The 13148-nt window shown below is 43.7% G+C and overlaps 2 protein-coding genes across 23 annotated transcripts in view; one reads left to right on the top strand and one right to left on the bottom strand.

Annotated features, from left to right (window-relative positions):
• LOC148777270 (spermatogenesis-associated protein 31E1-like) overlaps nt 1-13148 on the bottom strand; it is a 172470-nt gene that overhangs the window by 28428 nt on the left and 130894 nt on the right. The gene's annotated exons all lie outside the window — the stretch shown is intronic.
• Nucleotides 1-13148, top strand: part of LOC129557506 (spermatogenesis-associated protein 31E1-like) — a 171878-nt gene that overhangs the window by 67340 nt on the left and 91390 nt on the right. The window lies entirely within an intron of this gene.

Genomic DNA, 13148 nt, shown 5'->3' with positions numbered 1-13148 from the left:
TGCTCCAGGGAATCTGGTGGGACAGGTCTTTAGATAGTTGGATGCTTTTAGGAACAGATTCTATGATCACAATGTTGCATCTCCTGATAGCTAAGTGAAAGTGAAAGTTGCTCAGTCCTGTCCCACTCTTTGCTACCCCATGGACTGTACAGTCCATGGAATTCTCTAGGCCAGAATACTGGAGTGGTTAGCCTTTCCCTTCTCCAGGGAATCTTCCCAACCCAGGGATCGAACCCAGGTCTCCCGCATTGCAGGCAGATTCTTTACCAGCTGAGCCACAAGGAGAGCCCTCATATCTAGAGAAGCACTGAATCCCTTCATGGTGACATCAGATCCTCATGACTAACAAAAACCTTTTTTAAAATGAGTGGTTCATGGCATTGAACTCTCCCTTCACCAAAACTTCATACATTGCCTTTCCCCCACTGCCGCTTAGGAGCAGCCTCTCTGAGCTATCTGAGATGCTACCTCCCAGGCTGCAGTCCTCATTTTACCCCAGATGAAACTTAACTCACAACTCTCACGTTTTACATCTATTATTTTAGTCAACAGTGCCCAGCCTGTGATGGCCAACAGACAATAGAAACTATCTTTCTAGTTTATTCCTGCAGGTTCAGAATTCCAACAGGCTGAAATGACTATGTTTTCTCCAAGTTCACTCTGTTGTTAGCCACACTGTCCTGACCGTGACTTACTGACAAGAACAGTGAACTTCCTGTGGTGAGCCTTCAAGTGAAGATGACATGTGGGCAGGACTCTAGCTCTGACTGCACATCTGTCTAAGTCAGGGGTGACTGGAGCCATATGGATTCTTAGTCTTCTCCCTCGGCCTGCCACCGTCCCCCTACACTTCAGGCCGGGCTTTCTGAACCAGTGGTGTGATAACCAGCCCCCTCAACTTTCAGTCCCTGCTCTGGGCTTGTCCTTGGTCTGTTTGCACAGATGTGTCTGATCACTGGAGCCATGTGACGAGGGTCACAGTCCAGCATCTCGAGAGAGGTGCTCTTTCATTCTTGAACCGCTGTTGTTAGGACCTGAAAGCTGCAGAGCCTGGAATCCAGCTAATGACCAACTCTCTCAGTTTAGGAACCTAGGATTCCTAGAGGAGTAGATTCCTCCAAGGCCCTGCTCCTCTGACTGGCAGGACCTGGAAGGGCACTAGAGTTCCCCTGACCCCCAGGTCAGAGTTCTAGCAGAAACACCCAGGGCACTCACCTCCCACCACTTTCCCATGGTCTTGTCACTTGGGCATCCAAAACTGATGTTGCCTGGGTGACTTCAGAATGATGGGCACAGTATGGCCATGGAGGCCCTGCTGGGGAAGGCAATGACAAAAGACCCATCCCCTGTACAGTATGGGGTGGGGGGGAGAGAGACAGAAAAGCAGAGAGCGAAGGAGAGAGAGACCGACTGAGGCAGAGGGTTTATTATAGAGCAAGCATGAATAGATTGCAAAGTCGGATGAGACTTTCATGCAAATGTGTATGGGAAGGTAGAACAAGTAAAGCTTTTCTTATATCCTTGAGAGACAAGTGGCTGCCTCTTGGATGTCTCTGGCACACCTCAGGAGTTAAGTTTGGAGGTGCATGTGTTTACAGTTCCAGGGGTCACAGTCCTTTGACCTTGGAGCTACAACATTGAGATGTCAGTCTCTTACTGAGCCTTCTGCTTACAAGGAGATACCCTGAGGAGGGGAGAAAGGAAGACAGCTGCCTTCGTCCCCTCACTGAACAGAGAGTCCATCATTTAACCCTTTCATACCTGTGTTAGTTTCTGATTGCTGCTGTAACAAATTACCACAAATCCAGTGGCTTAAAGTAACCAAACAGTTCATGAGAAAAAATTTCTCATTATAGAAGTATTCTAGTTAAAAACGCAGGACTAATGGAATTAGAATATCTCCTTTTTTACAACTTCTATTGAATTAATACATGTATTATTTATGTTAGCTAGCATTAAAAAAAAAAGAGAGAGAGATAATCAGAAGACCATACAAATGTATTGTCTTACAGTGTGGAGGTCAGAGTCTAAAATGGGCTGGCAGGGCTGTGCTGTCTCCAGAGGCTGCAGGGGGCAACCAGTCCCTTGCCCTCTTCAGTCGCCAGAGCCCACCCACATTCTTTGTTCATGGCCCCCTTTCCCCCTTCAAGGTCAGCAGCACAGCATCTTCAAATCTCTTTCTCCCTGTTGCTCGCCTTCTGTCATGTCACTCCCTGTCTGTAGTCAGCTCCTGCTCTGTCTCCTCGTATAAGGACCCTGATGACTGCATGGGGCTAATCCAGGTACTGCAGGGTCAAGTCCCTACAAGATCCTTACCTTAATCTCGCCTGCCCCCCTGAGATAACAAAGTCACATGCCCCAGGGATTAAGATGCCTTTGGGTCATGACTCAACATTCCACATTTCCCAGGCTCAGTGCTCTGATGGATTCCACTGTGGCCTGATACGGGCATCACCCCAGTGTCACTGCCCCAACAGAGGTGATAGTTTGGGCTGTGTGAACACCTGTGAGGACAGGTATCTTTTGTCCATCCTTGTCGGCAAAGAGGAAACATGGCTATGAAGTTTCACATTTGGGGCTGAAGCTTAATAGTGTGATAATAATTAGACTGGTTTAAAAATATTTTAATCTCTTGCTGGAGTGCGTGTATGCTAAGTTGCTTCAGTCCTGTTCAACTGTTTGGGACGCTATGGATTCTAGTCGCCGCCCCCCTCCCTCCCCACCCAGGCTCCTTTGTCCATGGGATTCTCCAGAAAAGAATACTGGAATGGGTTGCCCTGCCCTCCTCCTGGGGATCTTCGCAACCCAAGGATGGATCTTGAATCTCTTATATCTCCTGCACTGGCAGACAGGTTCTTTACCACTAGTGGCACCTGGGAAGCTTGCTGGAGTAGCATTGGAAAGTCCTCTGAACCTCCATGGAGAGAAGGATGCAACTAAAGGAAACATTGTGCACTACAGGCACTCAAACTCCTACTTCACGGAGTTTGTCTCTTGGAGACTTAAGCAATCATTTCTAAGGGGATCATAACCAGGACTGCCATGAATTATTCAGTGTTTGATTTCTGCCTCCGTATAACAGAAACCCGGTTCTTGCTTTCACTGAGAAAAACGATTGCTGTGTAGAGATTGTCCAGAAGGAGGAGCCAAAGACTTTGAAATGTGCCAGGAGCCCTGCGCTGATTCTCGGCAACAAGACGCAGCAGCCCCACAAGGGATCATGCGATGTAGCTAGTTGCTACAGGTGGCTGCTGCTCACATACTGGGTGCTCAGCTGGGCCCCATGTGCTTCCTTGCGAATCAGTCATGCAGTCATTCTCCCCACTTAAGGATCCTTGCTTCGGTTCATCAGGATAATATAAATTACGAATACTTGCTTTAAAAAAAATTGTAAAAGAAATATACACGTTGAAAATTCAAAACAGCAATTAGCAGTGTTGAAAGCCCTACTGTAGCCCGCCAGGCTCCTCTGTGGAATTCTCCAAGTAAGAATACCGAAATGGGTAGCCATTCCCTTTTCCAGGGACTCTTCCCAACCCAGGGATTGAACCCAGGTCTCCTGACTTGCAGGCAGATTCTTTACCATCTGAGCCATCTGGGAAGCCCTTAAAAAATTGTAAAAGAAATATGCACGTTGAAAATTCAAAATAGCAATTAGTAGTGCTGAAAGCTAAAGATCTTAGTATCTTCCCATAGACATAAATACTATTATCAATTTGGTGAAGAGACTTCCAAACATTCCACATTTACGTCCTCTATTTGAATTGCTCACACTCACCATTTGTTTGGAACTCACAGCCTGTGTTGACTCATCAGGGTATGTTTGTGCGTTGCCCTCTCCAAGCATCATCTTTACAGGTTTGCTTCTTCGATTATGGGGTTTTGGTTGTGGGATGTGGAGAGGTGCAAAAAAGATAAGAATTATAAGAGTGGACCTAGACACTGATGAGGAAGAGAAGAAAACAGTGCATCCCAGTTCAGGGAAACATGGGGCTCCTGTCTGTTCTTGTTTTATTCTCCAAAGCCAACCCAAACTGTAATAGAAACCACGTTCTTCTCAAGAAACCCTGTGATCAAACTACCAGGTGACCTTGTGCGTGGAGGGTTGGCAGAACCGTCTCCTTTGAGGGCACATTTGACCTCAGGCTGACCTTGTAATTTTGTTCCCCTGAATCCTGAGAAAGGGGGCTGGCAGCTGAGCCACCAGGCAGCACCGACTGTGGTGAAATCGCCCTGACCATGTAAATTGCACCTGACTTTGGGGCTCCAAGAGTGTATGGGCATGTATGGGAAGCTGTGGTTCTCCAACTGAGGTGACTCATCACTGGAACTGGCGACAGTGGGAGAGAGCTGGGCTCTTGTGGGGCTGGGGCTTCTGAGCGCCCAGGTGGGCCTGCTGTCACCTCATTCAACTGCGCTGTGTCTGGGGCACTGGACTGCAGCAAGGACTGACCCTGAAAGAGGTCCTGGGTGCTGCCCTGCCTGCTTGTGACACTTCCTGGCCCAGGTCCTTCTCCATAAGACTAGTCCCAAATGGGACCCACATTAGCCTGTAAGTAATAAGATCTCGAGACAGTGAAAAGACTGCTAGAAAGTGGGTGGTAAGTTCAGGGTTCCCCGCAGTGGTGGCTGCAGTGGTGTCTGCTCTCCAGACAGCCACAGGAGAGTGGGCTGTCTGGCCAGTTGTTGGGACATGAGCCAAGTGAATTAGAGAGGATGGAGAGACTTGATTCTCCAAACAAAAGCTGTAGAAAAACCAGGGGTCCAGGGCATTACACCTCTCCTTTAGATGTGTGAAAGGATTTTCATGTGAAATGGAACTGGAGGATTTGAAATGGAGAATCACATGTATGTACCCTCAGGAGAATGGAGAGACCGATTTCCTGTAAATGCCTGATTTACAGAACACCTAGAGATATCTCTTGATCAATGAACATTCACCAGGGATCTCTTCCCATCCTCAAGCTAAGGAACTTACTGCTTGGATTCTGTGTGGACGTACTCCTCTTTGCACTTCTGGGCCATAAGTGGACTCACCTGTAGCACTAACGCATACATTTCCTGAATTATACTTCTTCTGCTAAAGCAGAAAAAAACTCAGTTTCTTCTCAGTTGAACTTGCCTCAATTTACCTCTTTATTCCGGTTGACAGTCTTCACCTCATCTCATAAGCTTATATTAATCTTTCTTTCCTTTGAATTCTCTACCCAATGACTCAACCTTAGTCTGGGCAATAATGTCATGACCTCTTATAGGGTCAGAACACATTATCTTTTAAAGGTTTAAAAGACCTCTGCACACTCCTATATTTAACATCGATAATCAACAAGGGCTTACTGTATAGCACAGGGAATTCTGCTCAATGCTTTATAATAAGCTAAATGGGGCAAGATTTTGAAAAATGATAGATACATGTGTATGCATAACTGAATCACTTGCTGTACACCTGAAACTAACACAACATTGTTAATCAACTATGCCCCAATACAAAATTTAAAAACAAAAGACTTTTTGCACAATTTTAGCATCCAGTAAATGGTTAACTGATGCTTAAAATGATTAGTCTTTTGCAAAGTATGCTTTTGTTTTGTTTTGTTTCTCCAGACAGCCCACTTCCCCGTGGCTTGCCAGCTGACATTGTGGTAACTAAGATTTCAGGAGCAGACATCCCAACTTCCCTTTCTATTACTGCTTTCAATTTTTGTTTCCACGAATGGTTTTACTTTTCATGAATGTGTTTTCTCAGGGAGAGATTCCTTTCTGAAATGATACCTACATTCTGGGATAGTGAAGCTCCATGTCTATTCAACAAAGCATCTCCTATTTCTTTTCTAAAACTCCACTCTTGTGCCAAGACCCCATTAATCATCAAACAAGTAGTACAAAAATTCCTGGTTGAACACCTGTCATCTAATCCTTCTCAAAATTGAACTGGGAGAAACCAAATCGTGTGGTAAGATGAATCAAGATTTTAGTTCTGAATGAACTGGCAATCCTTTTAAAAATGATTCTGTTTTCAACTGGGAACATTAGAGAAATGTATTAGGATTTTTTTTTTTTTTTTTGCATCAACTTGGTAAAATCTTGATTTTTGAGGTGACCTTTTATTTTTGTTTTGCAACCAAACAATTTATAATAACTCTGTAGTATTTCTTAAAATTGCATATTATTTTCTCCAAGTGACTTTGGAAATAAGCCCTAATTTATTATTATTTTATCCATATAAAAAATAGGGAAACTAGATAACTGTAAATGGGATTTCCAGTCATGCCATCTTCATTAAAAATACAGCTATCATTTATCAGACCTGAACCACCCAACACATGTCTAATCTCTGTTGTTCCCTCTTGTTCTATTTATTACCTGCCTAGGGAAGCATAAGGCCCAATAATTTGTAAACACAGTAGAAGTCCCTAAAAGAGAAAAACTCAGAACTAATTTTAGAGTAAGAAGAAAACCACCATGTGCTTGCTCTTAGGTCCCTAGACTGCATGGCTGATTCAATTCCATAAGTAAACAGCCTTCCTACATTTTCAGATGATATCATCAACTGAATTCAGTTCAGCACAATACTCATGTCCTGAGTTGGTGAACTTGGGGGAGGGCATTTGCTACGGTGGCCTGAGATGATGAATCAGGCTTTAGAGCCCAGCGGCCTGTAGCCTTGCCCTCACTTCAATTCATTCTTCAGTGCCCAGTTTCTTCACATGTAAAGTGGAGACTGTATAGAGCTTCTTCATCTTTGGCTGCAAAGAATATAATCAATCTAATTTCGGTATTGACCATCTGGTGATGTCCATGTGTTGCATCTTAAATTCAGACTTAAATGGAGGAAAGGGAAAACCACTCGACTGTTCAGGTGTGACCTAAATCAAATCCCTTACGATTATACTCTGGAAGTGAGAAATAGATTCAAGGGATTAGATCTGATAGAGTGCCTGATGAACTATGGACGGAGGTTCGTGACATTGTACAGGAGAGAGGGATCAAGACATTCCCATAGAAAAAGAAATGCAAAAAAGCAAAATGGTTGTCTGAGGAGGCCTTACAAATAGCTGAAAAGAAGAGAAGTGAAAAGCAGAGTAGAAAAGGAATGATATACCCATTTGAATGCAGAGTTCCAAAGAATAGCAAGGAGAGATAAAAAAGCCTTCCTCAGCGATCAATGCAAAGAAAGAGAGGGAAACAATAGAATGGGAAAGACTGGAGGTCTCTTCAAGAAAATTAGAGATACCAAGGAATAATTCACACAAAGATGGGCTCAATAAAGGACAGAAATGGTAGGGACCTAACAGAAGCAGAAGATATTAAGAAGAGATGGCAAGAATACAAAGAAGAACTATACAAAAAAGATCTTCATGACCCAGATAATCACGATGGTGTGATCACTCACGTAGAGCCAGACATCCTGGAATGTGAAGACAAGTGGGCCTTAGGAAGCCTCACTACAAACAAAGGTAGTGGACTTGATGGAATTCCAGTTGAGCTGTTTCAAGTCCTAAAAGATGATGCTGTGAAAATGCTGCACTCAATATGTCAGCAAATTTGGACAACTCAGCAGTGGCCACAGGACTGGAAAAGGTCAGTTTTCATTCCAATCCCTAAGAAAGCAATGCCAAAGAATGCTCACATTGCCACACAACTGCGCTCATGTCACATGCTAGCAAGTTCAGTTCAGTCGCTCAGTTGTGTCCGACTCTCTGCGACCCCATGAATCACAGCACGCCAGCCCTCCCTGTCCATCAGCAACTCCCGGAGTTCACTCAAACTCATGTCCATCAACTAATGTTCAAAATTCTCCAAGCCAGGCGTCAACAGTATGTGAACCATGAACTTCCAGATGTTCAAGATGGTTTTAGAAAAGGCAGAGGAACCAAACATCAATTGCCAACATCCACTGGGTCGTGGAAAAAGCAAGAGAGTTCCAGAAAAACATCTATTTCTGCTTTATTGACTATGCCAAAGCCTTTGACTATGCGGATCACCACAAACTGGAAAATGCTGAAAGAGATGGGAACACCAGACCACCGGACCTGCCTCTTGAGAAATCTGCATGCAGGTCAGGAAGCAACAGTTAGAACTGGACATGAAACAACAGACTGGTTCCAAATAGGAAAAGGAGTATGTCGATGCTGTATATTGTCACCCTGTTTATTTAACTTATATGCAGAGTACATCATGAGAAACGCTGGGCTGGATGAAGCACAGGCTGGAATCAAGATTGCCGGGAGAAATATCAATCACCTCAGACATGCAGATGACACCACCCTTATGGCAGAAAGTGAAGAAGAACTAAAGGGCCTCTTGATGAAAGTGAAAGAGGAGAGTGAAAGAGTTGGCTTAAAGCTCAATATTCAGAAAACAAAGATTGTGGCATCCGGTCCCATCACTTCATGGCAAATAGATGGGGAAACAGTGAAATCAGCGGCAGACTTTATTTTTTGGATCTCCAAAATCACTGCATATGGTGATTGCAGCCATGGAATTAAAACACCCTTACTCTTTTGAAAGAAAGTTATGACAACCTAGACAGCATATTAAAAAGCAGAGACATTACTTTGCCAACAAAGGTCCGTCTAGTTAAGTCTATGGTTTTTCCAGTAGTTATGTATGGATGTGAGAGTTGGACTATACAGAAAGTTGAGTGCTGAAGAATTGATGCTTTTGAACTGTGGTGTTGGAGAAGACTCTTGAGAGTGCCTTGGACTGAAAGGAGATCCAACCAGTCCCTCCTAAAGGAAATCAGTCTTGAATATTCATTGGAAGGACTGATGTTGAAGCTGAAGCCCCAGTACTTTGGCCATTTGATGGGAAGAACTGACTCACTGGAAAAGACCCTGATGCTGGGAAAGAGTGAAGGCAGAAGGAGAAGGGGATGACAGAGGATGAGATGGTTGGATGGCATCACCAAGTCAATGGACATGAATTTGAGTAAACTCCGGGATTTGCTGATGGACAGGGAGGCCTGGCATGCTGCAGTCTGTGGAGTCACAAAGATTCGGACATGACCGAGCGACTGACCTGAACTGGTTCAACAGGAAGCTGCAACGCCATCAGATGGATCCATGCAATCAGTGTGGACACCAGCTGACCCCACAGCTACCTCTGCCACCCATGGATTCACCCAGGAATTTCTGAACCATCTTAACGGTGAGTCTTTTGGCCTTTTCTCCCTCAATGTGAACCCTCCTGCTAACAAAACATGCTGTGAAAATTAAGCATGTACACCTGGGACAGATTCATGTCAATGTATGACAAAACCTTGTAAAGTAATTAGCCTCCAATTAAAAGAAAAAAAAAAGAAAAGCAAACCTTAACTATAGTTGGAGTCTGGAAGGTCTGTAGAGGGAGCAATGCCATGTCATTCATCCTCAATTACCTCAACAGGAAGAGGGCATTTACAGATCCCAACAGGAAGAAATACACCTTGCATTCTCAAACAAGAAGTGCATTCACATTACCACCCAGCTGGAGGAGGAAGACTTCCCTTTTGGCCAGCAAGAAACCCAGCTAATAGAAAATTCTGCCATTTAGCTAGAGAGAAGCCATTGTCACCTGAATGTTTACCTTCCTCCACTGATGTTACACTTGTTCGCATAGTGATGACTTATTTCCTTGTCCTGCCCTCCTTACCTTAAAAGCCTTCCATGATGTGTCACTCCTTGGAGTATCTCCCTGTCTTCCCAATTAAATGCTGCTTGGTTACATGAATCATTTACTAGAGTCATTCGTTTTAAATTCGAATTAAATCTTCAAATTTACTTAGCTGATTTTTGTTTTTTAATGTACTGGTGGCAGTGATGGGATCTCAAGGGAATTTCTGATGACATTGGGAGACAAGGAGAAACAATTGTGGTGCCCATACATCCCTGAGTCCACTGTCTTTCTTGCCATTCATGGAGGTTGTCAGTAAGCTCCTCTTGGTTTGAGCTCCATTCTCTTTGCATTTGTGCCCCTAATCTACTTGGCTTTCCTTTCAGGGCAGGTTGGGTTGGCTGGCAGATCGTTCTGCCTGAGACCAAACCCATAGCCGATTAGAACACATTTCCAGTGCACAGTAACATTACTTGGTCGTTGCCAATCTATTTTTGAGTGGTAAACCCTAGCCCCTAATTTTGTTTGCTAGATTCCAAGTTGGGAACTGCTCACGATGTAGTCTCTACTTCCCCATGTGTTTGGAATCAGGATCAGCCCAGATTTTGTGCTCAGAACTGTCAGTGGCAGCTATAGTTCTCCATTTTGCATGGAATCATTTTGTAGTCCCCATTTTCAGGGATTTGCGGGTTCTATCCTTTTACCCAATACAAGGTTCTCTGAGAATTGGTGGTTGTGCACACCAGGCCTTATTTTGGCCAGGTCCTAGTAGCATCTTTCAGGTAGTGCTGATGGCACAGGTTTGTTTGTCTTGTTTGGGGATGACAAAGGCTAGCTAAGGAAATATGGGAGCCTTACCCTACTGAGCATGCCACCTTCTGGCACACCTGCTTATTTTATATGGAAGAGCTGTAGACCTAGAGGCTATATATATTTAGAAGATGGCAATATTTTACTAATATTTATCTAGAATTATAGTAGCCATTCTGGGGAGTGTTCCAATTAGACAAGATTGTTCATTTAAGGAAAACTATAGAGAGAGCATAGGATCCCAAATTGGACAAGGTGAATGAGATGCCTACTTTAATTGATACGTAAAGCTTAGGGAAGGTTTCAAGATTCCAAAATAGCTTCATTTAAGGACTCAGTACAAAAAGCTAATGAATGCATTGAAACATGTGCATTACCATGTGTAAACTATTTAGCTAGTGAGAAGTTGCTGTATAACACAGGGAGTTCAACCTGGTGCTCCTTGACAACCTAGAGAAGTGGGAAGAGTTGGGGTGGGAGGGAGGTTCAAGAGGGAGTGGATAAATATGTATCTATTCTCATGGCTGGTTCAGGTTGTTAAACTGCAGAAACCAGCACAACGTTGTAAAGCATTTATCCTCCAATTAAAAATCAGTTTATAAAAAATTAAAGAGACAAAATGTACTTGAATCAAAAGACTATAAAGTCTTTTATTTTTTAATTTATTTATTTTAATTGGAGGCTAATTGCTTTACATTATTGTATTGGTTTTGCCATACATTGATATAATCTGCCCCGGGTGTACATGTATCTTGAACCCCCGTCCCATGTCCCTCCCCATCCCATCCCTCTGGTTCATCCCAGTACACCAGTCTCGAGCATCCTGTATCATGCATCGAACCTGGACTGGCGATTCGTTTCGCATACTATAATCCTACTGCCCACCCTACCTTGTCTTTTTTCACGTGAGTACTCATGTTTTATTAATTCTCTGTCTGAACTACTTTTCTAATCTAAAGAGTATATTTAACAATTATCATTTAAAATAACTGTACCTGAGGTTGCAGGCGAACCCCCTCAGGTGTTCTTTACTCCTTGGCCTAAACTGAACTGAGAGCTCAGTCAAAGAGTTCTTTGAATTTAAGAAGGAGCCCCCCCCCCCCCAGTTTTTTTAAGAGCTAAGAGTCATTGTCAGGACCTATGACCCCAAAGTGCTAGATCTTTCTCAGCTTGTACACATGTTGGCAGGGCCAGGGGAGGCCCCCAAATGGATGCAGGAAGCAAAACGGAAAACTCCTAGGATGATATTCAAGGGTTGGGAAGAATCCCCCGGGGGAGGGCATGACAACCTACTCCAATATTCTTGCCTGGAGATTCCCCATGGACAGAGGAGCCTGGCAGGGATACAGTCTACGGGGTCGAAAAGAGTTGGACACGACTGGGCAACTAAGCACAGCACAGCAACTTTAAAAGTCTTCCAAAATAACAACTGACTTTTACAAGCCATTTCTAAAATCATCTCTGCTCACACCGATTGATCTGTTATTTGATTATACAAACAAAAGAGGGAAGAATCTGCGGCCATTTGACAGCTAGTTTGGAAGCACTCTTTTTACAGCGTTTGGGGTTCCAGGTAATAAAAAGGACACTCAGCCAACTTTAGGTGCCCTCTTTGTAAACATATTATCTTCTGAGATAGTTGTTTTTCAGTCACTAAATCCTGTCTAATTCTTTGCGACTTCATGGACTGCAGCACTCCAGGCCTCCTTGTCCTTCACCGTCTCCCTGAGTTTGCTCAAACTCATGTCCTTTGAGTCAGTGATGCCATCCAACCATCTTATCCTCTGTCATCCCCTTCTCCTCTTTCCCTCAATCTTTCCTAGCATCAGGGTCTTTCCCAGTGAGTTGGCTCTTCAAATTGGGTGGCGAAACTATTGGAGCTTCAGCACCAATCCTTCCAATGAATATTCAGGGTTGATTTCTTTTAAGATTGACTGGTTTGATGATCTTGCAGTCCAAGGGACTCTCAAGAGTCTTCTCCTGCACCACAGTTCAAAGCATTAATTCTTCGACTTTCAACCTTCTTTGTGGTCCAACTCTCACATCTATTCATGACTACTGGAAGAACTATAGCTTTGACTATAAGGACATTTGTTAGCAAAGTGATGGCTCTGCTTTGTAATACACTGACTAGATTTGTCATATCTTTTCTTCCAAGGAGCAAGCATCTTTTAATTTTATGGCTTCAGTCACCATCCGCTTTGATCTTGGGCCCAATAAATGAAATCTGAACCATCTTCACTTTTCCTTCATCATTTGTCGTGAAGTGATAGGACCAGATGACATGATCTTTGTTGCTGAATGTTGAGCTCGGGGCTGGTGTACTGGGATGAACCAGAGGGATGGGATGGGGAGGGAGGAGGGAGGGGGGTTCAAGATGGGGAACACATGTACACCCAGGTCAGATTCATGTCAATGTATGGCAAAACCAAAACAATAATGTAAAGTAAAAAAAAAAAAAAAAGTCAGGTTTTTCTCTCTCCTCTTTCACTTTCATCAAGAGGCTCTTTAGTTCCTCTTCACTTTCTGCCATTAAAGTGGTGTCATCTGTATATCTGAGGTTATTGATATTTTCTGAGCAATCTTGATTCCAGCTTTGAGTCATCCAGCCCAACATTTCGTTTGATGTACTCCGCATATACGTTAAATAAGCAAGGTGACAATATACAGCCTTGACATACACCTTTCCCAATTTGGAACCAGTCTGTTGTTCCATGTCCTGTTCTAACTGTTGCTTCTTGTCT

The sequence above is a fragment of the Moschus berezovskii genome, chromosome 7, assembly GCF_049115385.1.
Source record: "Moschus berezovskii isolate FMDL1 chromosome 7, NW_MosBer_1.0, whole genome shotgun sequence".
NCBI lineage: Eukaryota > Metazoa > Chordata > Mammalia > Artiodactyla > Moschidae > Moschus > Moschus berezovskii.
Note: the sequence above shows the minus strand (reverse complement) of the source record. Positions and strands in the feature narration are given on the sequence as shown.